Source organism: Euprymna scolopes, chromosome 30 (genome assembly GCF_053919585.1).
Source record: "Euprymna scolopes isolate OS-2025 chromosome 30, ASM5391958v1, whole genome shotgun sequence".
Taxonomy (NCBI): domain Eukaryota; kingdom Metazoa; phylum Mollusca; class Cephalopoda; order Sepiida; family Sepiolidae; genus Euprymna; species Euprymna scolopes.
The window spans coordinates 31,666,707-31,680,951 of NC_136511.1; the positions used below are offsets into that span (position 1 = coordinate 31,666,707).

The window sequence follows — 14,245 nt, forward strand, 5'->3', positions numbered from 1 at the left end:
ACCAGGTTTGACATGTATTATACATGGTGCTCCTGAACACGCACTTAAGTAGTGAAAGAGTGCGCCATATTCTCATTGCACAATCTATTTAAAACAAATTTAAGTGTTAAATTTTTCTGATAATTTCAAACGATCATCTCTGTGATCAATAAACTGTTCATAGTACTGAGATTTACGAGGGTCGTTCCAAAAGTAAAGCCTCTTTTTTTCTTTTAACTCCACAAAAAGTTGAAGAGTTACAAAGACGGGAGTGGTATCATTAAATAAGCAACCTTTTTATGCTCCAGAATTTATTTTTCTACATAGTCACCACCATTCTCACATGCTATGTTGAGGTATTATTTGGAGCTGCGAGAACACAGCGAGGTTAAGAGGTGGGGTGAATGCAGCGTCAGTAAAAGTGCTGTAAAATTATTTAGAACGCAGGTACCACTGGAGAGAACTAAAATTATAACAAGGGAGATAACCCTCCACGTCCATTTTTTTTTTTTTTTTCTTTTTGCATGTATTCATTTATTACGCTATTGATGAGTCATTCGATGACATTGGCGGACGGCTGTTACCACCATGACCTTATTTATCTATTAAAAGAACAGTGATGATTTACTCAGTTTATCAATGTCTGAGGGGGGGGGGCATTATTCAATAGGTGTATGATTAGTTTTTTGTTTGTTTTTTAATATTTAGACTGTACTGTTTATAAAAATAAAATCGAATGTAAAAATTGACCTTCATTTGCAAATACAACATAAGAGCAAAAACGACTTTTTAATCAAATCTATAAAGTTAGGTTGGTATAAGATACAGCTCCTTGCTACACAATTCCCCACGCAGATTGAACTCTAAATCTGGCTCCTATCACAGTAGCACGCATGCTTCATTGGTGGCAATATGTTTGATTAGGAATAAAAACATACACAAATGTTTTAAATCATACAAAAGACGTGATAGAATATTCCTCAGTTTTGGGATTGAGATATTTTTAAAAATTATTTGAATTAGGCATAATTTGCAATTTACTTACTAAATTTCTATCAATCATTTTGTAACTCTCTCGCTCTGTTTCTTAACAGTTGACTGTAACAAAAGTAAATAAAAATACTGGAATAGTTCATTATAAGCCTTCTCAATACAAAATGCTTAAATAATCACCTAAAAATAAAAATCAACAAGTGAGACAACTCATTTTAAATTTAATAAGACTTATCTACCTTAAGTTTAAAAGTATGCAAACAAATAATCGCTTGTACTACTTGTTTTGGTCGGACTATTGTTCTCATCTTGTTAATTGTGCAACGTTTCGGTTAGTGTAGCTTTCGACCTTCGTCAGGCATGTTGGTCGCCATATTGGAATCATCTAAAAAAAATTCAGAACTGTACATAATCGTTTATATTTTCATTTTCACAAATTTTTATTTTTCAAACAAAATTCAAAACATTTTGATTCGCTTGTCTTTTTTCTCCATTGACCCATTTTTTTCATCTATTTAAGTGACACACACGTACCAGATAGAACCACCTGGCACAACAATAGCACTGGACAAAGAACTTATTTATTGGTCTTCAAATAAAATGTCATTGTCAGTTTGCCATTTTTTCTTAAGAAATAATGAGTTTCTAGAGATTAGTCTACAATATAAACATATTTTTTTGAGTTTGAAAAACAAGATCCAAATAGTTGCTCTGGCATATCGATACTTATACCAGCTAAAAATCTATTAGAGTGGAAACATTTTCCCTTACTAACTAAAACCAATTAAAGAGAAGTTATCCAATTTTACAGAGTTTGTGATTAATAATATTAATAATTGTTAACTATTCTGCACTTCCTCAAATGGATTGCTATCTATTCTGCACTTTCAACAAACAATTTCCGGGATTAAATTAAACACACCTCTGTCACTCCAAAATTCTATATTAAGCTGTCTCTGGAAAACAAGTTTTTTTGTTATTATTGAAACCGACATCTCATTTGCATATGATGAATCTTGTTAATTCACAAAATCGCCAACATATAATTAGAAGCAGTTGCCATTAAAATTTTTTGTACCAATTTTTAAGGCATTTAATCACACAGTTCTCTTCAAGTTTTTTTTTCAAAAGTGAATATATATTTTAATTAAATTGTTTGGGTTTTTATCACTTACACATTTATTTTTCTCTTCACTTCTTTAACTGGAAAGAGTGTATTCTTCTCTTTCTAGAAAGAATTCGGGGAAAAAAATGCCAATAACAGAATCGAGCTGATCAAAAATGTATTGTGCGGATCCATTTAAAGACCTGGATAATAAAACATACGACAAAAAGTCAGTAGTCTCCTTCCCCTTCCAAACCGCATTAAAAAAAAAAAAAAAAAAATCACACCTGCGTGCCCCCATTACTCTACTAGCGGAAATTCTTTGAGTGCAGCAACAAGTGCACTGGTTTTCTAAGCCAGCCAAAATGGCCAACATTTTCAATCTTACAATATCAAAAATATGTTTCACAGATTAACATTTAAAAATTCAAACATAATAAATATATGTTATCAGCAATTTTTAAAGAAAAATCCTGACCTTTCACATCCTTGATCATAAACTTAATCTCTCGACTGATGACTATCAATGAGGTAAATGTTTAAAAATACGACTGATATGAGATAAGGTCAGTTTCACAGCGTTTGACTGTCACTTCACTTCAGCAAAATGAAGCCCTGGACAACTCGGCTGATTGTTGGGCTTCATAGTCAAGCATTATCAGCTCATTTCCTGGCAAAAGCAAACATTTCGCACATGAATGATTTAAAGATTAATTGATTTTGTAGACGTGCATTTTGTAAATAGTTTGTGAATTTAAAATCTCTCACAGATATGTTGTTGCAAGTCTCGGTCTTTTTTTATCAATACTATTTTTCAAAATTGTTTGATCTATTCCTTGCTTCCTTTGTTTCTGCTCGTTTGACTACTTGGTCTAGTGGTCTCCATCAATTTGCTGTTCTAATATCTTATTGTAATACAGCTTATTCCAGTAGCTTTTTTTCTAGGAACTGCAATCTTGTGGAATTCTCTTCCTGCTGCTTGTTTCCCCTCCTACCTATAGTCTTACATTTTTCATGTCTTTGTGATAACCATCTTTCATTCTTGTTAGCTCCTTACATTAAGTGGTTTCATGCTTTGTCTGGAGCGATTTCCATAAAGAAAGTTAAATTCTGAATCAGAAATTGGAGTGACAGGTATAATTCTGGTCAAAACGTTGATTTACTACCCCCCCCTTTCCAGGAGAGGAGACACAAGGTCAGGTGTAGGTTTGAAAAGCCAGCACATCAGGAGACATGCACTCTGGCATACAAAGAAAAAAAAAATGTCAGAGAAACCTTATTTGCATTTCCTGGTGGTAGTACCTCAGGCGATCAGTATGTAAGTAACACCTTCTCAAAGAGGTGAAGCATGGAAAAAAAGGCCCCCTAGGACCGAATAGAATTATACTTTAATCAGACAGCAACAAAGTTTATTGTGGAGACCGATACGAGCAACTTTCAAAGTGGACATGAATGCAATAGAAACTATGGATCGAATTCAAGCTCCCCATATTTGGGGTCTGATCAACATAATTTAAGATCATAACCAGAACAATACTTGCATAGAAAAGAAAAGATATTAGAGCTCTGTCCTTTCTTACTTTCTAGAATAAAGAGCTACAGTAAAGGGTTGTCTCCCTTTATTTTATCCTAACATCTCCAACTAACAATTGGTGTAAGAGGAATTATTTACAATACATCTCAGTTTTCCGGGATTAAGTGCCCCCACCCCCACCTCACAAATCTTCCTTCGTAACTCCATTGTTTTTTTTTGGTTTCCTACATTTATGCCTTTCTCAGTGCATGTGACATCAAGCTCAGATTTTTTTTTACATGTGATCCTGTCACCGAGAGTGAATTTACTTCATGTGTAAAAATAAGACTACACTTTAGAACACATTGTACGCGTTAGATGTTTTCAATAAATACAAAACAGTATTTGTTTCAATAAACTGTAACTCAAAAACCAAGCATTTCCAGTATTTTTTCTTCACAATTTATAGAACATAAGCCCGATGTTATGCTATGAATGTTCTAAACACTATATGTATAATATATATATATATATATATGAGAAAGCGAGAGAGAAGGATAGATAAGAGGTAAATAATTTTGAGATTATCATTTACATATGCTCTGCAAATTCAACATAAGCAACACTGTACGATCGTTTCCGAGACAATATTGGTTTTTTATTGAAAATGAATATCATGAACGACAATGAAAATTGACACCAAGTTGAAAGTTAAAATGCAGCATTAGGACCAATGGGCAGGCATGAAACCGTTATAAATCAAATCCAGAGGTAGAGATGATTATAACTCAATTTTAACTATTTTATAAACGTACAATGGAGCACAACAAATAAAGATAAAATTTTAAGTGAAAAAAAAAAAAAAAAAATGGGAACAAATAATTATGCATGCCAAAAGGCCAAGAAAATTGTTTTATTAAACGACTGGGATGTTCAATTCTATCTAAGTGGGCACATCCAAGAATGGAGTACTGTTGCCACATCTGAGCAGGAGCTACTAGAAAGGACTTATCCTGCCTCGATAGAGTTCAAAATAAACATTGTAGCCTCGTAGAGGATGTCCTTTTCTCCTCCCTGAAACCTCTTTCTCACAGAAGAGATGATGTGAGTGTCTTTGCTTTATCGTTATTTTGATGGCAATTGCTCGACTGAGCTCCAATCTATGGTCCTCCTCGCCAAACTTTCACAAGAAACACTCGTCTAGCTGAAAACACTATCAATAATTCTCCCCACTCTTTATCTGTGCCTAAACCTAAACATAGATTCCATGATCAAAGCTTCTTTCTTAGAACTGCACGCCTGTGGAATTGTCTTCAGTTTTCCTGCTTTCCAGCTTTCTATAATATGGTTGTCCTCAAGTCCAACGTAAGCAAGTTCTTGATGAGCCGTTCCACTTAAGTTAACAAATTTACCGAATTCCATTACTATCGATTACTATATTGTCCAATTTTACTACTACTCTGTAATCCTTATCATCGAGTGGCCTCTGGGCCTTGATAAGTGGTAATGCCTATGTAAGAAAAAAGTCCATTCTTGAGGGTTATGATTGGTTGCGATGAATGAATAATCCATTCTATAAATATCACTCGTAGCTCATTTCTGTTCAGAAACATCAATTTGATTGTGTGTATTAATAATCTATTCGTTCGTTCAACGATTTTTTTTACTTTTATATAGTTGATGCGTTAAAAGAAAAACAGTGAGATAAAAAAAAACTACAGAAAAATGCAGATCCTCGAGAGATTCAAATGATTAAACTATTAATCTTTGAAAACAAGTTGATGATTCATCGGCTTAATGTTATAAGAATGTAATTTATCAAGTTATCAAACCGGAAATTTGATAATATGAAAAAAAGAAAAAGAAAAAAAAAAAACTCCAGTAAAAAGAGCAACTGAATCAAATTTATAATCATAACTTTAAAGGATATCATAAAATATGCTATAAAATTAGTTTGGGGTGAATTTGAGGAAACTGCAGACCAGCTTAATGCGGGTACTGGTCTCCCGCTTTATGGTTTTATAAATCAGAGATTTGCTTCTCCTAGAAAGGTTGCCTTCACCACGGCTTACGGGAGCCCTCTCTACCCCAACACCCAATACACATAAACACACACAGTGCTAGTTGGCCGTTGATCCCGAAAAAGGGTTCATTCGCCCTTTGGAAGATCTTGTTTTTAATCCTTCAGGGAGACTAGCCACCCTACTCACCAAACAAGTCTGGTGGGAGAACCAGTTTAGTCGCCGGTGATCCGACCATGAGGCAGCTAGTACTGGGTTACATGGTACCAGTAGCATATGACATGACCTGACACATATATACATACACATATATATATACACATACACACACTAGCGGGGGTCGGGGGCTTTGTCCAGGCATAAAATACGCTTAAATATTGTATTTTGATTTGTCCAGATTTTGTATATATTATTATAGATTTGTGATTTCAAAAGAACAAAAAAAGAAGTATTTGGGTGCCATCAGTTAGAATCGAAACCGACCCTGTAGCATTCAAAGGTAGTGACGTTATCACTGTACTAACGTGACACGCATATGAACTGATTAAAAATTAAAAATAAACTAAGATGAATGTACAAAATGTTTAACGATTTTTTTCAATTTTTAACCATTTTTAACCCATTAAAGACTATTTTAACCCATTAAAAACTATTTTAACCCATTAAAAACTATTTTAACCGGCTAAAAACCCATAAAAGAACAATCCGTAAAAAAATCCAACCATTTGAGTCCCCAGCACCGCTCTGCAACTTTTAGTTTCAGAGGAGATAGAGTTTGAAAATACGAAGACAGACATAACCTTTTATATATTGGATTCACACACACACACACACACACACACACACACACACACACACACACACACACACACACACACACACACACACACACACACACACACACACCTGTATATATGTGTATTAGCTTATCTTTACAAATTAAGCAAGTTTATATGAAGAGCATTCCAAAACTAATGCCTTCATATTTTGATTTTGAGAGGGGATTGCAAATTGCATTGTTATGATGACTGAACTTATGCATTCATAACCTGAAAGTTTCATCTCTCCCTTGCAAATATTGACATTTAGAGACTAAGAAAGCAACTCTGCCATGAACGTGCAGCAAAGAGCAGTGATACATCACAGAAAAAAGCTGAACCGATCAACATTCACCAGCGCCTCTTAAACGTCTACAAAGCTGATATAGTTGCTGTCAGCACAGTAAGAAAATGGATTCGTTGATTTCTTCATAACTCTTCAACGTTTTCGTTTTGAGTTAAAAAAAATAGGAGGCCTTATTTTTGGAATAATTCTTGTATATTTGTATGAACTGAATTCACTTATCTAATTAATTGATCATTATACATTTTTGAACATTGTTGCTAGGCATAAGGGATGAAAATGTGGGATATATCAAGTTGGATCAATTACAGTTTAGGCACCCAAGAATAATCAATGATTAAACGGGCACATTTTTGTTCAGTGCTTTTTCTGGAGGTGTTTTGCGCATAATTCATTCAGTTCAATTTACGTTTACGCAAAAGTAAAAATGGGGCGGAAACCCTTTAAAAATTCACATATCTCTGATTTTTAAGGCAATTTAAACATCGGTATTGGACATTAAATTAATGGCCTCTTACATTCAAAGTGCGTCGTGTTTAGGGGTGAAAACAGTAAAAAAAAAAAAAAAGAAAAAATTACATAAGCGTGGGCCTCAGTAGGGTATAAAGCATAGTGAATTTCTGAGTGTAGATAGTCCTGGTTTCTGAGTCGGGCACATCCCCTGCATGTTTGTTTCTGTGATGAATGCCATTGTAGAAGACGTAGAGGAAGAAAATGTAGATGAGGACAAAGAAAAAAATTCAATTGGCAGGATTGAGTTGGGCAAACTGATTAGTTTATTGGGTTGGGAAGTAAAGTAGGTAAAAGGGAAAGGATGAAAGGACCGAGAAAGACGTATGTTAGGGTTGTGGTGAGATTTAACACCTTTGCTAAGGGTGACTTTTTTTTTAATGGAAATCTCTCCGGACAAACCATGAAGCCAATTGATGCAAGAAGTTAACAAGAACGAAAAATGATTATTACAAAAAAAGGAAATGTTTATTGGCTTTAATCTTGGAAAGACTAAGGCTATTAGTGGGAGGTCAGTAGGAAGAAAGTTTCACAAGCCTGCAGTTCTTGGAAAGAAGCTACTGGAATAAAATGTGTATTTCAATGATGTATCAAAACACTGAATTGGTGAAGACCACTAGACCAACGATTCAAACGAGCTGAAACAAATGAAGCAGGGAATAGATCAGACAATTCTGAAGAACATCCCGTTTGTGAGAGAGACGATGCAAAGACGAGAGTGGGGGGGGGGGGAAGCAATCAAATTATAGAGACGTTTCTGCATCTATTCAGCATCCTCAAAATGGGACAGTTGTTGTGAAGAGTGTATACGAGGAAAAGTTGTCCCAGCAGAAAACAATCCAAAAATATAAGCAGAGAAGAAATAAACTACCGACCCTCCCTCCTCTTCCTCACCTTATTCCCAAAATACACTCAAGTTTGAAGTGAGTGCAAGCGACATATGGAGGGGGCGGGTAATAGAAAGCAGAGGTGTTTCGGTGTAACTAGTGCAGCGGAGGCGACAAACCTGTCATTTATGAACAGATTGCAGGTAAAAGTATAAAAGAGAAAGAAAGAGAGATTTACAAATTTCTTATTGAAGAAAACTGCGAATTCTTGCCCTTATTCCAAGAAAGGAAAACAATTGAATTTTTAATTTGAAAAAGAAAAAGGCAAATAGGAAAAAAAAAAAAAAAAAAGAAACGTTGAACAAATGAAAGAGTATCCAAACAAGCTCATGCAATGGAATATGGCAGGCCGTTTCTTCTCCAAGCGCTTACTGATGCATTATGGCCGTGTTTTTATTTTTGGAAAAATAAATTCATTAACTTTGCAACACTGTAAAGCTTTTAGTTAGTTGGTTGTTTTGCTTTACGGCATATCAACCCTTTTCAGGTTATTTAATGCCGAATCCAGTGATTTTGAAGAAAATTTTTTTAATAGAATATTTTTATTTTTTTCATATCGGTGTCTATTTAACCCATAGTTGGGACCCTAACAGCTACTACCACTCCGGGTAAGAGTGGACCTGAGAGGAATGGCAATTAAACAGTGGCACCACACTCCCCAAAGCCGGCAAGCTGGAGCCTCATCATCAGATATAGTTTAAGGTCATATCCAGGATCTAAAGCTTTTAGAATATGGAGCAATTTCTACTGTTCCACACTTGCTATTTTTATTTTTGAAAAAGAAAAATACTATAATGCCTCACTGAGCATTAGTCACCATGGTATTCCAAACATGGTTAGTCCAATGAGGTTTTTTTATCCACCCCATTACAAAAAAGTTTATATTATTTTGTAAAATATAGTTATTCTGCTGGTTTAGAATACATCTACGGTCTCTGTTGAACAGTTTGAATCACTTGCATCTTGTTAATATTAATATAAAATAATACAATAAAATAAATTATAAAACTAAAGAAAAATTAAGATATTACATTAACTAAGTTCATAGTTACAAGACTGAAAAAGTAATAAATTATAAATAAAATAATCTCATCAAAATTTATGATAAAGAAAAATACCAAAATATATTAATTCCATTTTAAATATTACAGAGTAGACTAATTATACATAATATGCGCTTATATCTACAAATTTTCATTCCCACTGTAAAAATAGAAATCATAAAATCATACCTACATTAGTCAGCTGGGGTGACTGGGCTCCCCAGAAAGACAAAGCGACGTCTATCTCCGTGAAAAACTGAGATACAACTGCACCATACCACGTGCGCTATACCCTCACCGAGTCAGGAGAGTATTGAGGGAGGAAAAGAAATAAGTTGCCAACTAGGAATTATGAGCACTTAAGCAAAATTGGGGTGACAACACCCCATAAGACTAACAGGGTTAAACAAAAAGAGAGTCTGCCATTTTGCATAAACAAAAATGGATCTCCAAGAGATCGGATTGTTTTCTTGTTTTCATTATACGCATTTTTCTAGCAAAATGTGCAATAGATTTAAAATAGCATCAAGTGATATTCATTTTAGAATTTTCTTATTTTAACCGAAAAGATTTACAGGAGTCATCATTATTATTATTTTTTTTTATTTTTTTTATTTTTTTTTTTTTATTCAATTTTCACCTCAAACAAGGCACAGTGCCACTTTGAAGCAGGGGGCTACTATTAGGGAATTAATTAGCGGGGTCATTATGAAGGGAGAAGAGTAGAAAGATGTTTGTTAACATTACACTTGAACTTCTGCATATCATTGCAGTTGGGAAAGCAGAATCCCGGAAGGGAGTTCCAAAGACCCGCAGTTCTGGGGAAGAAACTATTGGAGTAAAAGGCTTTCTTGCACCTAGGGATCTCCACTGTAAAGGGATGAGACTTAGTAGCTTGTCGGGTTTGTCGGGGGTAGTTACGTCGGGGAGGTACAAGTGTTTGCAGTTCGTCAGAGCATTCACCATTAAAGTATTTGTAGAACAGGCAGAGGGATGCAACATCTCGTCGATGGGACAGAAGTTGAAACCTAGATGACAGTTCAGGACCTATCAGGTTGGCGACTCTTTTTTGAACCCTGTCCAGGAGCGAGAGACAAGCAGCAGATGCACCAGCCCAGATGTGACAACAGTACTCCATACATGGGCGAATGGTTGCCTTATAGAGGTACAGGATACTTTCAGGCGTAAGTAGTTTTCTAGCACAGTAGAGAGAGCCTACCTTCCTTGCAGCAGCCTTGGCAATGCTCTCAATGTATCTATTCCAGTTCATATTCCCTGTAAACGTTAGGCCGAGGAGTTTAAAAGAAGTACTTTCAGGCAATGTGCTCTTGGCCATTGCTATTGGTGGTAGAGAAGGTTTCTTGTAGTTATTGAAGGAAACAAGCTTAGTCTTAGCAGCATTGAATGAGACCAACCATTTTTGTCCCCATTCCACTACGGATTGGAGGTCATCCTCTAGTGTTTCTGCCATTTTCTTGGATATGTGTTCATTTGTTTTCCCCTCATATCTGTTATAGAGAGTGGTGTCATCAGCAAATATACCCATCTCCGAAACAATATTATCAGGGAGGTCGTTTATGAATATCAGGAACAATAGAGGTCCACTCCCGCATTTATGTCATATTGTTTGGATGTACGTCCGTCGAGGACAACTTTGATTTTTCTATTACTTAAGAAGGATTTAATTACGTTATGAATTCTTCCAGTGATTCCATATGATCTAATTTTCCTTAGAAGACCATCGTGCCATACCCTGTCAAAAGCCTTAGATATATCAAGGGCCACCGCTCTACCCTCCCCTGTTTTATCCAATGAACGGTATATACGTTCAGAAACTACAGTTAAGATATCTGCTGTTGAACGGATTACGGATCGAAATTATTTTAAAAGGAATTACAGTTAGAAAATTAATCCAAAACAATTTATTTTTCTTTACCGACACATGAGACCGATTTGCGTTAAGAAAATTTTAATAGAAATTATGAGCCTTAGTTAGTAAACAAAAATGACTATTTCATCAAATCCGATATTTACTGAACTTCTATTCAATAGTTATTTTGAACGGAAATAGCTCACAAATGAGAACGTAAAGTTAAATTGTTTCCAACTAATTGCCTAACGACATTTCATTAAAATATTCTATGTCCATAACTGTAAGGTTCGTTTGTTTTAAAACGGACTCACAGTCGATATGCTTTGCAGCCGACTATTCATATAGGCGATAACCAGTTAGTTTTCCATCAGTTCCAAAGTCACTAGAATTTTTGTTGCTTGAGGTATGGCTGGCTTTCCTGTGCTGTTCTGGGAGGTCCTTCGTCTTAGGATTCGCCTTTTCCCTTTGAGAAGGGATTAGTTAATTAGTAATTGTTTGAGGCGCTCCTACCGAAGAAGGCTGATGGGGCTGTTCAGGCATTTTTGCTGGCCAGAGTGTATTTTATCTAGGACGCTAACTCTTCAACCCACTTTATCGACCCTTGTGTCACATTATCCCGTCGTGTGAGGAAGATAAATTTCGGCAGCTAGATGATATACTTTTTTAAATTCATTTTACAGTTACTTTGGTAACACCATCCCAAATAACAAACGTTGAGTATCAGAATAAATAAAGGGAACTTATGGACGTAAAAGGGAATGCGTGTAAGGCTTAAATACAGAAGGTTGACCACCTGTGGACAGGGAAGCTTGACAAAAATAGAAGTGGGGGCCCGGGGAAGAAAATAAAAGGTGTGGGACAAAAGAAACTTGAATAGTTAAGATGGCCGCTGGGGCGAAAAGGAAGGCGTCACGCTTGGCTACTTCGCCCTTCCTTTCCCTTACTGACATTTTTTTTTTTTTTAAGAGAAACGGGCGACCCTATTTTAGATTAATGAAAAGGCAATTGTTGTTTATAGTGAATTTGAAAATTACATATGAAGTGGTTGGGGACACAGCTGAGCGGCGACAGGAATGTCAGGCAAGAAAAGAAAACATTCTTCTTATCCGTCGTCACTGTCAAGGGTTCGGAAGACTCATCTATTAACTATGTAGAGTCTATTTTTGTCTGTTCATGGAGCTGAACACAAAAAGATATCCCAAGACTAAAAGTTAAAAGTAGGAAAACCATTAACCCAATTAGAACCACGAAAATACAGATGTCAATGCCTACACTTGAAAAAAATAAATATATAAAAACCCTGGAGCGAATACAAAACACACTCCAAACTTGCCTGCGTTTAACAAAAAGAAAAATAAATAAATAAAAAATAGCGCTCGACCTAAATTTTAACAAAAACGCATCTGACGCTATTCCTTTTCAGTATTACAGGTTGTCATCGACTTACGGCCAGGTCAGTCGAAAAGCAATTCGGACGCAAGTCGTGGCCCCTTGCTAAATGACCGCAAAAATATTCCATTGCTGCCGTGATATTTTAATCGACATTTTCTTTTAAAGGGAGAAACAGACCAAATACCGAAGTCTCATGTATGATATGAAAAAAAAACTAGAATCTTAGAGAAATATCAATCATACCAGTTATTATAGATACCACAGGGCTCATGAAGAAGAACCTGAAGTCCTACCAAACTAATATTCCTGGTGAACGAAGTGCAAAAGAGATCCAGACAATTGCACTTAAGGGAACAACGAGGATACTAAAAAGAGCTCTCGGTTGGTTTCAATAAAAAGAAGAGCAATGTTGACAGCTGGTTTGGCTGCCCCATACCCAGCCGTTACAATCTTCAAAGGAAGAAAATTTAAAATAAAAAAATAAAATAAAAAATAATGAGCCAATTGATTGTATTAATATATTCGCTGCTGTTAGGCTCGTTCTCCACATCTCATGAATCTGTTTTATTATGCGATTTACACTTGCAATCAATATGGCACAAGAGCAAAGAAAACATTTGTTTCGAAAGAAAACGTCAGAAAATGTAGAAGCCTAACCCTACTCCTAATCCAAACGCTCGAAAACACTACGCGACACTTCAGCCAATTATTCAACGAGAAGTCGCTGAAAACTCATTAATCTTTCGTTGTAGAAGCCAAATTAGAGAGACGTACGATGTAGATAGATGTGATATCTACAAGAAAAACTAAGTAACACTATTTGGTACTCATACAGAGAGTGATCCGTGCTGAAATAATAGCGTTATTATTTAAAACGCCATTCTTAACATGTGGAGGGGAGGGTGTTTTGTACCTATTCTGTACTTTAACCTTGTAATTGAATAAAAAAACATAAAACTTTAATTAGACGTGGAAATACGATTTAAAATAGCGCGGATCACTCTCTGCATTAGCACCCACTATTTCAAAGTTGGTCGTTCACTAACAAGTTGAATAGGTCATATCAAATCTCCAATACTAACGATTACTACGATACTATCCCACTGATTACTGTACACGCAAGAACCCTTATCCCTGAGTGGCTTCCGGGCTTAATAAGTGGTGACTACCTTGTAAAAAAAAAAAAAAAAAAGGTCGTTGACGATCTATACTAATTAACGTTATTCGAAATATTCTGGAAGGCTGTAAAAGCTTTCTGTCAGCATTTTAATTCGTATTCTTAATTATAACTAATCCAACATCACAAAAATGCAATATCAAACCGAAAAACCGTGACGCAATGGTTAAATGTGCTGATTTACAACCAGCTTTTTTTTATGCAGGCAAAACTATTATGGCAGAAAAGTAGTCAACAAATGGCTGAAATGCATAAGAAACTTTGACAACAACACCCAGCATTAGTCGACAGAAAAGGTCCAATTCTCCTCCACGACAATGCCCAATCGCACGTTGCTAAACCGATCCTGCAGAAGTTGAACAAACTACTAAACTCTAGTCTACTAAACTTTACCTCAACTGCCATACTCTCTAGACCTCTAACCTACCGACTACCACTTTTCAAGCATCTCGACAACTTTCTGCATGAGAAATGCTTAAAAAAACCTAAGCGATATCAAAAACGCCTTCAGCGACTTCATCGCCACAAGAATGCAAGATTTTTTTACATTTCTAACTTCGATTGCTTGCGTTGGCAAAAGTGTCTTAATTCTGGTAGTAATTACTTCCATGAATAAATTTTTGTTTGAGC

At 35.7% G+C, this 14,245-nt stretch overlaps 1 protein-coding gene across 1 annotated transcript in view; it reads right to left on the reverse strand.

Moving 5' to 3' along the window:
- LOC145254562 (uncharacterized) overlaps nucleotides 1–14,245 on the reverse strand; it is a 132,199-nt gene that overhangs the window by 96,979 nt on the left and 20,975 nt on the right. The gene's annotated exons all lie outside the window — the stretch shown is intronic.